This window comes from Dunckerocampus dactyliophorus, chromosome 6, assembly GCF_027744805.1.
Source record: "Dunckerocampus dactyliophorus isolate RoL2022-P2 chromosome 6, RoL_Ddac_1.1, whole genome shotgun sequence".
In the NCBI taxonomy this organism is placed as follows: Eukaryota; Metazoa; Chordata; class Actinopteri; order Syngnathiformes; family Syngnathidae; genus Dunckerocampus; species Dunckerocampus dactyliophorus.
The window spans coordinates 11,419,056-11,433,968 of NC_072824.1; positions in this window are offsets into that span (position 1 = coordinate 11,419,056).

The window sequence follows — 14,913 nt, forward strand, 5'->3', positions numbered from 1 at the left end:
TATGCATTTTTTTGTGTGCGAGGCTAATGGAGGTGATGATGCAACTCCTCACCATTAGGCTTGAAAGCAATTTTAATGTCAAATGAAATGAAAATGAAAAATGGCTGGGATTGAATGAGCTAATATTTGTAATTTGAATGAGCCCAGTTTATAATTTCACTGACTGCATTAGTCCACCACGCAACCCTAGTCAGGACAAGTGGCATCGAAAATGAATGGATGGAGTTTCATACTTTGCACTTTGTTCTTATACGGATGTTTGTGCCACATAGAAATGTGCAGCTTCCCAAACTGAAACGTTGCCAGGATTATTAAATGGGATTCTTATTTGGGACTTTATTAACACTAACCTGTTTTCCTTGTTGATACTAGAACATGTTATTTTAGTCTACTATTGGTTATGTGTTTTTAATGACTTGTTGAGACAAAATGTTTCTATAACTTGTATTGCATATTGCAATATTTGTCTTATTTTGCAACTGTTTAGTTGTGAAAAACATCTAGTGGCATCACAGTAAAGGAAGCATAATGTATTTATTCGTTACACCACATGACATTACTGTGACGGAAGAGCTGCTGCATATATTGGTATCGCTTGATATCAGTATTGGCAAGAAATAATGGCAAGAAAGCCAATAGTGAGCATCTCCAGCTAAAACCAATCTAATTTAGGTCAATACATACTGAGCTATCTACATGATGAATTTTTTGTGTGAAGAACACATTTTTTTAATTTCTGCAAAAGTTTTCAAGTAGATTATGCCCATGAGCACTCATGTAAATGTCTCGTGGTAAAACAAAACTTGTCCCTATGCATCCCATGAATTCCCCCCTTTCCAAACCTATATAAACAGAACCACAGCTGATCGGCTGCTGAAAGCTGCAGCAATCTCATGAGCTCAATGGAAAGTTAGAAACAGAAGAATAATGTCACTTTTAAAGGAGAGTTTGACGTCATCCTACAGGTATTTGGAGAAGTGACCCCCCTTAGCCAAAACCTTCCATTGTATGACATCCATAAGGGACTATTTCAATTTCAAACTGCAGTAGAAAGTCAAGAGCAAGTAGCGGTGGCATGGTTGTGATTAAACCTCATGAGGTACAGCATGGAGGATTGCCAGAGTGTTTCTACAGTCTTCACTGCGGCTGTCACTCAGCACTCGAGCTGCACTTGTTTTACACAAAAGACCCTGAATGGGAAAAACAGAACTGCTACAGGAACTATACTTACACAGCCTGTTGACCTCATCCCAACCACTAAAGGGGGGGTTTTCCAGCGTGTGATGACAGATTTTCAGGGTAGAAAAGGATAGAAATGTTCATATTGATTTGGTTCTCTGTCTGTGCAGGTGCTTTTTCAATCCTGGTTCTGCATACTTATCATTACAAGCAGGAGAAGAATGGGGAGTCTGTCATCCATGCAGGGAAGGAAGACCAACAGCACCGTGGGAAAAGGTTGGAAACCCCCCTTTTTATTACAGTTTATCTTCTCAAAGAACATTACTATAGAAAGTAAATGTGGATATAACTTAGAGTAGTCAGTGCCCAGCTTGTTCAGCAGTATAGATTCACTATCCTCTGAAAATGACAGCACACAGCCATTGTTCTCTAAAGAGCTGGAAGCACCAGCACCAAGATAACTGTGTCTTGCCTCCAATCAAGCATGATCTGGGGCTGCGTGAGTGCTGCCCGCACGAGGGACCTGCGGTTCAACATGAATTCCAACATGCACTATGTCATTGGACATGTTCACTGTGAGGTGTAGCTACTCGGTCGAACCTGTCAACAAATAAGGGAAACTTCTGCAAAATAAGGGAAAATGATATATTGATTTATGATTTATTTTGAAGGTCTGACTTTACTGGCTCCAGGATGAGTTATGGCGATGTTTAACAGATGCCAGCTGGTGCAGTTGGTAAAACCTCACTCGCTGGTACCTGCGATGGACATCGAGTTGACAACTCGGACTTTGAGCTGGATGCCTGCCGCTCCCGTTCGGTGGGGTGTGGATTGAGAGCCGGGTGTGCTCAGGGGCAGACCAGTCGGGTTACAGTTGCCCGTTTCCTGGGAAAAACGGGACTGTTGAAAAGTATGTGTGCTCACTTGTGTTTCCAATAAAGGCTTTTTGTTTCCCTATATTTGATGGAAACCACTTCCCGCTACTACAAGTTATTTCTATCACACTCAAAAGTAGAGTAATGCAACTTTTGAACGTGCAGAAGGACATAATTGTTCACATACATGCTGCTAAGAAGAAGAGTGATCCATGTTTGAGGAACCACTCATTGCCCATATTAGGTAAGAACACTGGCACCTGATCATGTTTGTGATGTTTTATGTGCCAAATGTTTCTCATTTCCTCTGGATAACCTTTGAAGTATTTGCGCACACACACATACACACACACACGCACATGCCAATATCTCATAACACCACTCAGCAGTGTCCACACACCCTGCTGTAAACTTGTAATATTCCTAAACAATCACTTTTTTAAAACCAAAAAAGTCAAAGGGTAGCATCTATACCCCCTAAGGGTGTACTTTAATGAAAATAAATTAAAAATATCATATGCCAAGTGTCCCTAATATGTCAGTGTTTATTTCTTAGGCAAAAACATACAAGTCCAAGTTAGCACTACATACATGTGTAATGCACACTACTGCCACCTGCTGGTATGGAGGCTCATTTTCGGGCCTTTAATTCTTAATACAGTATCTAAAGTGTCCAAAGTGCAGCCCAGAGGCCATTTTGTGGCCCATGGATGTTTTTTATTAGCCCATGTCACATTGTAAAAATATAATTTCACAAAAAAATAAAATAAAATGAACCCAACAACCGCAAAAATGGAAAAATCAGCAGTAACTTTACGATAATATTAAGAGAAAAAAGTTGTAATGTTACGAGACTGATGTTGTAATCTTATGAGGAAAGATCATTTTCGCAGCATAAAGTTGAAATATTAAAGAAAAAAGACATTAAGTCGTAATACTGTGAGAAACAAAACAGCAAATAAAGTTGTTTAACATTGGAAAATTAGTTTGGTGAAAAAGAAGAAAGTTGAAATAGTTGGAAAATTTTTAAAAAAGCAGAAATGGAGGAAACAGCTGTCATTTAACGAGAATAAAGTCACAATATTAAGAAAAAAGTTGTATTTTAAGAAGAATTTTATAAAAATAAAGTCGCAATATTATGAGGAGAAATGTCATTTTAGTAGCATAGATAAAATATGTCGCCCGCTACATTTCGGGAAATGTTAAGAATGTTTGACAGACAGTACCAATGGCCTGGGAGAACGTGCATGTACAACATGTTACAAACAGCAAGTGAAAGAAGACGTGTTGAAGGACATCAGAAACATCGCACTTTACTCTGCCACCACAGATATGTGGGCCAGCTCAAATACGACCCCCTGCATTAGTTTAACAATACACGACATAACTGCATGTGTGTGTTTGTTGGGGTGTTTTTTTTTTCTGAACAGAGACATTTTATATTCATTGAGGTTTTTTTTCTTTTTTTGTTGTCATTTTTTTTGTTTAAATTATTTAAACGCTCTTGTCATTCCAATTACAATGTTAAAGACCTCTTCAGAAGTTGAAACAATGTACTCTCATTATTATGCCATATAATTGAATGAAAAAAATGGTCTCAAAAAATGTTGTCAGTAATATTATCGACAATAATTTGTAGGACAATTAGCGACCAGCAAAATGTTATCGTTACAGGTCTAACCGTGGCGGATGTTAACCAAGGTACCGCTGTATTTTTTGACTGATAATAGGCTGTAGGCTGTCAACCATGAAACTCATTCATTCATTTTTGAGAAAAAACGCAACAGAGTGAGAGCGCCATGGTCGAACCGTGAAGTGGCAAGGGACGACTGTATCATGGGAATATTACAACAACAAAATGTACGAAAATGATGTGAGAAGAAAGTTCAAATATTTGGAAAATTTGAAAAACAACAGCAACAATAGGAAAAAAGAGCAAAGACTCATACGACTTTCTGCCTATGTCACAAAGCTGAGATGCATTTTTTATATATACTGTATATACTGTATATACTGTACTTTACAAAATATCAAAGTGGCCTTTGCAGCCTTACACTTTTCAGTAGGTGGCCTTCAGTGGAAAAAGTTTGGACACCCGTGCTCCATATTGTGTGTGTTTAGACCACAATGGTAGCATATTTGACCTTGTGTGTCTGGTCTCCCAGGAAAAAGCCTTTGTGAGCTTGCCACACCTGCTAAGCGGCTCCGTCCGAGCAGGAGCCTGGCGAAATTAAACATTTCATCACACACAGTCGGGTCAATACAGACGTACACAATGTCTTTTGTGTGAGCGGAGGAAAAGTCACATATTTGTTGGGAGGCTCTTGGGGATTTATCAGTGTGAAAGGAAATGATTGTCAGTCAACGAGTGACAGAGGGCCAGACGTCAAACAGAATGAAAATAGAATGAGTCCATCACCAGACAACAATGCTCCCAATGTTTTATTTACAATGCTTAACTTATTTTAACACTTATATGTAAGATTGGTTATGAAGTTGTTTATGATAAGGAACGCAATTATTGTAATTAATGTCAAATGAATCTTTTTTAAGTAAAGAATGTTTGTTATGCTAATTTTGTTCATTTTGTAAGTTGATTTCACTATACTGTCTAATAACAGCGGTTAACTTATTTTTACACTTATAATGTTGCTCATTCATTGGTTTCTGCTTTTTAATGATAACTTGGTTTTGCTAATTATTTCCATTTTCATAAAGTCATTGTACCATTTTATGTTAACAGCGGTTGACTTATTTCAATTTACACTTATATGTGTATATACATATATACATAACTTATGGTGTTGTTTATTATTGTTATTACCAAATCTGCAATTTTGGTTATCACATATTTATAAATTCCATTGTGGTAAGTACATTTTCATTGTGGTAAATTTTTAACAGTGGTTAACTTATTTTGAACCATGTAAATGTGCGTTAAGAATGTTGCTTGTTTAATTGTTTATGCTTTTTAATGACAAAATATGCTATACTGTATATTGCATATGCTCTAATAATGCATATACAGGGTCAGGCAAAATGATCTGACACATTTGTAGGTTAAATAAAAGGCAAATAAAGTAAAGAAACAAGAAAGTGTTTTTATTTTGGAAAAGTACATATAATGCCATTCTGTTTCATTGTGTTTTAAAAATTAAATCAGTCAAATGGGATCCATTATTGTCCACACACTCAATGCAGATCCAGTAGGTGTGAAGTTGGTAACCCATAACGAGATGGTGTTTCCAGCTGGTACGGGATCCTGTCTTCCAAGATTGAAGTGCAAACGGAACGCTCGTTGTGTTGCAGTTACAGATTCGCTTGTTTTGATAAACGTTTCCACAATGAAAGCGCGATGCTCACCGGTCCAATTCGTTCTGCAAGTTCAATTCATTTTGCATTATATGAAAAAAATGGCATTATATGTACTTTTCAAAAATAAAAACACTTTTTTGTTTCTTTACTTTATTTGCCTTTTATTTAACCTACAAATGTGTCAGATCATTTTGCCTGACCCTGTATTATTACTATATTAGTTCCATCATTTTGAGTCGATATGACTGGATATTCACACCTTCCATTTGGTTTACATATTTTTGCACTTGTATGGAGTTTAGGAATGTATTTATTTTATACTAATTAAATTCACACCATTATACCACTTAATCTTAACAGTGGTTCACATATTAGAAATGTTGGTTATTTAAGTACTGATCATTTTGAATGTTGGTTACTTCCTTGTTGTTGTATGTTTAGACCCAAATGTGACACACTTTTTGTAAAATCCACACACACACACACACACACACACACACCAAGAAAAGTGCCTGATGCACATGAAGGAAATCTATAAAAACACTGCTTATTTGATGCTGTGATCTAAATGATCTGACATCTCCCACTGCAATAATGCATAAGCGCTAGAAAGAAGTCTGCAGACGTGGTGGTAACATTCCTCCTTGTTCAAACCTGCTGGGTTGTGATATGCGATACCACTGATTTCGTTCCCGAAACAATACTGAGTAAAATTCAGGCCGGTACCAGCCATACCAATCCGATACCGATACGTTGGGTAAATTCACCTAATCTGTCTGGTAAATTTGAAAAAGTAGTGTATTTCATATCACAGCATAAACAATACAAGACATTTAATTACCGTACCTCCACCAAGCGCAGCGCAAAGCGCAAGCGTAGTGCGGTTATGTTTTTGCCGGTGTTTGTGTTCAAAATTTCGGAATAAATTTAGATGAAATTTTCAGGAATTGTCAGAAATGGGATATGGAAGAACTGATTACATTTTGGGGGTGAGACGAATCACCGTCTGGATCCACAAATTTTCTTAAAGGAGTCTTTAATGTTGTGAGATAGGTCCATTTTTTCCATTTGTGCATATAAGTCCACAAAAAGCAAAAATACAGGACAAGTTTCCAACAGGTTCTACAAAAGACTTCTATCAAAGACTTATCCAGTTGTTGGAATAATTAAGGATACTATTACTACGTTTACATGCAGTCAATATTCGGGTTAAGGTCAATATTCCGGTTTCTGAAACATTTGCATGCGTGACGTGAAAAATAACAAACCCGCACGGACATGTTTTTCCACGCACGGTAAACGTCATGACGCAATGTGCGTCATTTCTGCTTCTTCTTCCTGTAACCAAAAACAACACCCAACACCAGCACGGTGGATAATGAACGCTTTTGTTTGTGTTTTGGTGCTGGTACTGACCCACCACCAGTACTTGACACTATTCTGTCTCACTTTCTTCATTAAGGGAAGGCGAGAACATGAAGAAATAGGAAATGGAGCCGGAGCTGTGCCAGCCACATCCATGCTATATCCTTAGAGTCCCCCGGACACTTTTGAAGATGCGTTTGTAGGTTTCCTCCTCGCTCCAAAAGTGTGGGGTTTTGCGTGTCGTCATGTTTACAAGCAGTTCCTGCCAAAGACACAAGATTCCTTTCGAATAGAACATGCGCAGAACACAAATTAATGTTCCTTTTGATCGGTATATCCCGATAGGCGTATACATGACCCGATTTTTGGGTTAGAAAAGGAGTAACCCAGAGGTAATAATCGGGAATTAGAGCAGATTAATTTTTAAAAGGGTTATTGGTGTTTACATGGCCGTGCGCAACCGGGTTATTGCTAATATTACGGTTATGATCGGGTTATTTGACTGCATGTAAACATACTCACTGATCCAGAATATGGAAAAAAAATAGGGGACCTTTGGAATTTTCATTATAGGAAGACAACAAATGAAGCTATAAACATGCAAAAAACACCATTATACATATCCAAGACACTGTGGAAGCTGGAGTGTACCAACAGATTTGTTGTATCATCAAAAGCTATGAAGCTAGAACCAGAAGAAAACTGCCATTACGGAAAAATGCGATTTTTGTGAATAACTACTGAACTAATATTGATATCATTATGAATCAAATTGCTAATGGTATGTTTTCATGTCGATAAAATAAATGTAGGACTAATATTTATGGTGTAAATCACAAGATGGGGTAGACTATGGCACTATGGCGCTCTCCAAGTGCTTTTCTAGTTAATGTATGAATTAAATAAATGATCAATTTAAATAAATGACTAATTTTAATAAAATAATTTTAATCAAAATAATAATTAAAAAATTAATCTACGTAATTTATTTGTTTTAAACTCTGAAGTATATTGAGGTAGCGGGGTGATTTACAATATAGCCAAGCTAATATTGTATACAACAACAGAAAAAAAAACAGATAACAGAATCATATAAAGTATGTGAAAATGGTATTTTAAACAATCAAAAAATAAGTAAAATCATAAAACTATTTAAATAAATTATCAATTATTAAGAACTACTGTAGGAATAAAAACTTTATTCACAATTCACACATGGGTTCGTTACCATCAGTCATCCTTTCAACGATCCAGACAAACATTACCTCAAATGACTGAAGTATCGAAAGCAGTATCGATATTTTGATTTAAGAATGGATTTTAAAAGCATGAAGAACTGGTATCGTAAGTATCCTCACATCACTACTGTGGAGACACTATCACAAGCTGCCATTCAATGGTCATAGCGATTTGGTATCCATTGAATGGGGGGAGGGAAAAAGAGCCGAAAGGCTTGTCAGACATTTCCTGACAGGGAGGGATTCTGATCACAGTCAAAGACAAAAAGCTCATGACTTACTATTGAATTTTGTCAGTGCGTCTAATAAAAGCAAACTCATGAAAGAAGCAGAGCGAGTGATGGGGAGTCTTTAAAGATGACAAGGGGGAGCCGGGATGACTTACTGAAAATAGCACACTTGTCGTTTAAAGTGGCTCTTGAGACCATTGAGAGCCACCATTCCTGTCAGGGGTCAAAGGTCAAAGGGAACGAGCCCTGGGGTGGTTTTAAAAAACTTTATAAAACAACAAAATGGTCGTATAAACAACTCTGTATTGTTCTGGTTTTTTTTACTTCCTGTTATAATGCTTGTTTTATTGGCTTCACCTTTGTCTTCGCAAGCTAACTAGCCACACCCCTTGGCCTGCATTCGCCTGCTACATAGCATTAGCATAAACACAGACAAGATTGTTGCTCATTAAATACTCCTTCTGATCACAAATAACAGAAGTGTAGCATCATTTAACCAACTGAGGTTAACCATGAAACTTCATTTAACAAGACAAGTGCTGTAACTAGCTGGGTGGTTAGTGAACTAAGTTGTTGTGCACTTGCCATGCTAAGGGAGTGTTCCGCAAAAGTGGCTCAACCAATCCAGGCTTTGTCCTCAAGATGCAACTCAATAACACCTAAATTCCCCAAACAAAATTGAACGGTATTTCGATGCCAGTTATCAGTTTACTTTGTCAAGTCCGGTTTTCCGCTTTGTGCTAAGTGCGCGTTCACATGAAAGGGGGCGTTTCACGTCATATTATTCTACTTCCGCTCAAAAATGTAGCCATCCCGGCTGGTGTATTTGACAAAAAATGAGTAAGTAATTATGCAGCGTTATGAGGAGTTCCCAAAAGATTATGACTGCTAATGACCACCTATAGAGTTGTCAGCATGCAGCGTGTGAATGCGCAAGTTAACACTGATTATTATAAAAACTATACCCTACCAGTCTTTTCACTTATCAACGCTCAACATTGCACAACTTTGACACATTAACACTCATCCATTTAAAAAATAAATACATTGGAGCAACAACTTTCATGTTACAGTATATTTTCATGAACTATTTTAAACTGCATCTCATTGTTACCACTAGATGGCAGTTTTTTGCGTGTGACGTGTTTTGTTGCGACTTTTTACATTTATTCCTTTTTATAATCAAACAAGTGTTTTATTCCAGTTGATTGATGCCTCAGAGTGTTTATTCCTCTACAAATATTGTAATACTGTATAAGAAGACTAACGGGCTGAGTACTCATGCAAGGACTCCTGTGACATTTACATTAATTATTCATATTTCATATCTAGCGTATTCCCTTGGCTGAAAATCTGTCTCACTTATAAATGGATAATATTATCAAGAAATGGTCTTTTTTTTCATTCTTTTTTTCTCCATGTCCCCTAGGGAACCTCGTAGGTTATAAATAAATAGTGACGCCATCTCCGAATTAGTTAAACACTGAAACAGTGGCACTTTCATAGCACATTTTAAGATGAAAACCTGGACATAGTCGCATGGGTTTAGCCAAAGTTACCATGGCAATACAGCTGCTTTAAAAGAGAGCTACCTTTGCTGAACACGCAAGTCCGGCTTTCCACTCAACACAGCTCGCTAACCCACTAAACTCGCTTCTCAGAATACCCCCCAACACCCGAAGTTACTGGGCTAGCGTTAGCTCAGGTGCTGATAGAGCATAAAATAATTGTTTAGGTTGGACTTTTGGGTTTGGTTTTCATTTGTTCAGCTTCATTTCCTGTTTTGTGCTTTTATTTTGTATTTGTTTCCTGTTTTGCCACCATAAGCTTTACTTTTCTTCTGAGTGCTATTAGTGCAGCTGTGTCTGAAGTGTAATCAGCATTTGTATTTAGTTCAGCTGGTCCCTTTTCTACTTGCCGGTTCATTGTGTTTCTGCATGTATTCTTGGTGGCTCTATATACTTCTAGATACCAACCAAAGCCTTATGGTGGATCTTCATTCGTTTCCTGTGACCACCTGGTACTGTCGCTTACATGTATTCCTATACACAGGTCTGTCTTCTCTGTTGGTTTAGTCCTATTTGCTGTTCCTCGAGCTCCTTTGTGCTACTTAGCATCACTACCTGAGCACTATTGGTGCCTAACGTCATTAGTCCTTTACACCGCTCCCTTTGGTCATTTTTGTACATTGCTGCTCAGCCACCATGTCTCTACATGCTACAACACGTAATAGCAAAGCATGACAGTTTACAGTAGATCCCTGCTTTTCGGCCAAACCCAACTGCAAGCTTGACGTTGACGTCCAACTTTGCTTAGATTCAGCTCCAAAACCCTTCCCTCCCCTTCCCTCTCCAATTGCTGCTGTTCAAAATCGTGGCCTTTCTACCAATAGTAGGCTACATGTATGCAGTACATCTTACCTGTATTATCACATATTTAGAAATTACTGACTTATGGTGAATGAGATGTGTTTTCTGTGGAAAAAAAGCCTATTTTTGGACAAAAAAAAAAATTCTGTAAATTTGAGGTACCGTGAATGCCAAATTGCAAATGTGTGGGGTTGCACTGTATTATAATTGAGACTTGTGCAACACAGTGTTAGCATAATGTGTAGCATAGAAAGTACTGGCTTGTTGCCTATTAAATTCATCTTTTGAAGACATTGAGCAACATAATTTTAGTGTCAACAGATGAATGTTGTAGTTGGCCAGATACATTTTTTTATTTATTTGAAAGAGGCTAACACGTTAGCCTGATCTTCTCCTGGTCTAACATGCTCTGAAAGTAAACTGACACAACTGGGGGCAAAGTTGATTTATTATGTGTGTGGCTTACCTAGAAGCTATGATGTACTAGCTTGTTGCTCATTAAATTCTTTTGAGTAGACAAATATAGTTAGCTAATAGCTAAATAGACACTATATTGCTAACTTGCTACAGTTTCACGACCGTATGTAATGGTTCGTGTAACGCTAACTACTCCTGAACTGCTGCACACAAAAGGGTGAAAACTTGTCATAACACCCCTATTGTGTTGCAGTGCTTAGTTTGTGACAAATACGCCACGTGGTGGTGCTGTTGCAAGCCCCAAAAGTGGGACTGACTTGAAATTTCTCATACAGCCTCAATGCGCACAACAAAAACATCCACTGTGTTTAGCTGAATCACTAAACATTTGATACACACCTTTACAGCTGTATTACATATATGCTATATCTTCCACAACCCACAGGAGGCGCCGCATATCTCATTTGCAGTCATTAGAAAAACAGGTGACCCTCAAGTGATACCAGAAGACAAGAGACTGGAATAAGAAGACCTTGAAGCAGATATCAGGTGGTGAGTGCTTATCAACTTCCACAATAATGTCATTGGTCCTCATGCATGCATGACTGCGTCTTCCCATGGGAGGCATGCAGCTGACAGCCTGTTGCTAGTATTAAGTCTTGCCTGTTATGCTTTGCACTGAGGGCCCCCCAAAAGGTGCAGGCAGGGCCGTGTTAATCCTGCTCTATGGAGTCATGACTACCTCTTATCACAACATCGCCCTACCTTGCCCTCAGGGCTTGGAGTTGTGCCAAAGAATGGCATTAATAAGAGCTCCTCAATGCTGTCACACAACTATTGCTAGCTACACCTTAGGAGAAGTATTTGTATTATTACAGCAACAGGTAGTGACAATGGAAGCCTTTATTTTTAGCGTTTCTTTGATTTTTGAGGGGGGTAACTCATGTTCCGCCTCAGAGGACATGGAAGTCATTAGGGGTCTTGGCAAAGAGGGGACCTTTGGCTTTCGCTTGCCAAATGAACGACAATTAAAGTCCATTCAGTGAAACCAAGTATCGTCTTTCAAGCGTAAAAGTGGACTGCGATTATGAGAGATACAAAAACGACATGGTCAACTGTTTGTTTCTTCGTAGTATTGAAGCTTTAGCACAGATGTGCCTAAAAGTCAGGGGGCCATTTGCAAATTCAAGTATTTTGCTGTTCTTTACGGGCGTCGTTCAGTTGGAATAGTTTCCCGTATTTTAATTTTCATTTGAAAGAAATTATCATCTCAGATTCTACCGCAGCAGCAAAGCTTCCAGTCCGCTCGGCAACATAAAATAAAATACCACCACCGTCTTTACAAATTGTGGTGGAAAACCAAAATTTCCTCTATTTTCAAAATGTTACCTTTTTTTCCGGAACTTTTCCCTCATTTTCAAATGCAAATGTTGACAGTTTTGGGCCGGCAGCTCATTTTTCACTGGACCTAACAGCCAAACAATTACAACTATTTGCTTTGTCAGCTATAACACAAAGCTGAGTTAAATATATTTAACTACATAGCACATTTGCTTAGTTTTAACATGTAACTAAGTAAACAAAAGAAGAATATCAAAGCGTCTTTACGTATTTCTGTATGCGGCCCGTTGCAGAAAACGTTTTGACACCCCTCTCTTAAGCCGCCAACTAATAAAATCATGTCTTTATTTACAATCCTCCATCAGAAGAAAATACCTAACGCTCATGGTCCTCAGAACCAAAAAATCTAGTTTATTTTCAGCAATACATGTAAGGTAAAGTAGGAAGTAGAGAGTCATAATGTATAATGCATTCTACTTAAAAAAAAAAAAAAAAAAAGAGGCCCACAGGGGTGCTGGAGTTAGATAGCCGTTTTAAAGGCCATTCAGGGTTGACATGCGGAGACAAGCAAAAACATCCACGTCCAAAGGACGTTCAGAGCCAGCAATTAAGCTAAGCAGCTTGTGTTTAAGTGCTACTTAGAGGAAAATCCACAAGTGCGGTTTGGACTGTGATCTGGCTTGTTTTTTGCACGGGTTTTATTGGGTTGACTGTTGTAAAAGTAAAAATGCCACAATAAATGACGACTGTGAGCACTTATTTACTTATTTTGCACTTGCTGCATGGACCATGCCGGTGTGTAGTTCGAATGAGCAACAAATGCATTTTTGAATCAAACTTTTGAATGACAGCAGCAAACACAATTACGATAAAACAAGGCAAAGAGCGCAAGACCTTTTATTCATTTCATTATTTCAAGTTTTCGTGCCCTCTGAAATGCTGTGCACCACTGGGTGGGAACACCGGGGGTACGGTTTACCAACAAGTTTGGAAAAAGTTCTGAACTATCTTTTCGACCAGGCTTATGGCTCAGTGAGGCTCCCCTCGGAGAACGTAACAGGGTTGGGGCCTCCCTTATTCTTTATGGAGCATATTTTGTAGAGTTGTCTCTATTAGTTCATTTTGCCTTCAAACATAACTGAAGCTAGCTTAGCAAGTCTGAATAATGTTTGTCTTTATTTTTCTCAAGTTGCTGTACGTCCCCACTTTTTTTTATAGACTGATATTCTCAGTACGTATGCTTACACAGTAGATCCCCGTTTTTCCCATTTCAGACCAATCAGTGGATAGTGAGTAATTAAGACACTCACAAAAATGTATATTTTTGACACACGGCATTGGTCACTCGCAACAACACGGCCGCTTTTCCTCCTCTGAACTACTTTGATATCCCCAAATTCTCTCCACATCTGACAGCCAATCAAAACCGTGAAAGATTCGTACAATTTGCTCTGGATGTGAACGCGTCGCTCACCAGTGTAGCTGCTGCACAGCCGCTTGTTGCCTCCCGACATGCCTTTGGCGAAACTCATCGCCAACGCGTAGCAAACCCTCCACACCGGCATTCACATTCTTTGGCAGAATGCTGGCACTTTCTTTGGCTCTGTTTTAGGGTACTGGAGTGAGAAAAACTATTGAATTCAACAAATAGCTCATGGCAAAACAGGAAAATGGTGGTGGTTGATCTTGCTGCCACACAGTGTCTGTGAGAACAGTCTGCAATCCCGTCTGCAATGAAAGTAAAAGTAACTTTAAATGGTCAATTGTCCCTTTCATCCATCATTTATACGTGTATTTATATGCAATTTCAATAGTTTTCTGCATGTGGCATTTTGGAACAAATTCATTGGATTTACATTATTTCTTTTATGGGGAAAAATGTATTCGGTTAACATCAGTCTCAGTTAGTCGGACCTTCTGGAAAGAATTAATGACCAAGGTTCCACTGTATTTATAAATGATTCCAAACTTAGGATGGATGAGATGTGTTTTCTCCCAACTCTCTTCTTTCAGAGAAAAACATAAAATGAATAGTTTGACCAAAACTCCACTGTACAAATAGAACTAAAGGGTAGGAGCTCTCTTAGATGGTTTTGGAACGCTACTTCACTGTTTCCTTTCCTTGCTTAGTCTGTACACTTCCTCCAGCAGTTCTCTCTCAATGCATTCATTCCTACCATATTGTTGTAATCATTTTAGTCTCAGACAGGTCCTTAAATGAGAGGCACATTGTGCTCCAAATGAGGTTGATTGGCTGCAAGTCTGGAATTCATTTCTTATACGTGGCCATAAAACCTTTTGCCTGTAACGAGATTATGCAGTGACCAAAGTTTACCCAATTTGGACCTTACACATACCGCATTGAATTCTATGTAAGTTGCTCAATTATGTTACCAATTTCTTGAAGCTGAAAATGCATGTGTGCAATTTTAAATGTTTTTTTTCCAGTTCTTGGCCATTAGAGCACATGGTAAATTACCTTAAACCAACATGACGTCACAAAGCAGTCATGCCGTGGTTGAGGTTAGTGAATTCATATGCATGCATGAGTGAAATAACATAATACATCTTGTGTGTGTGCTAA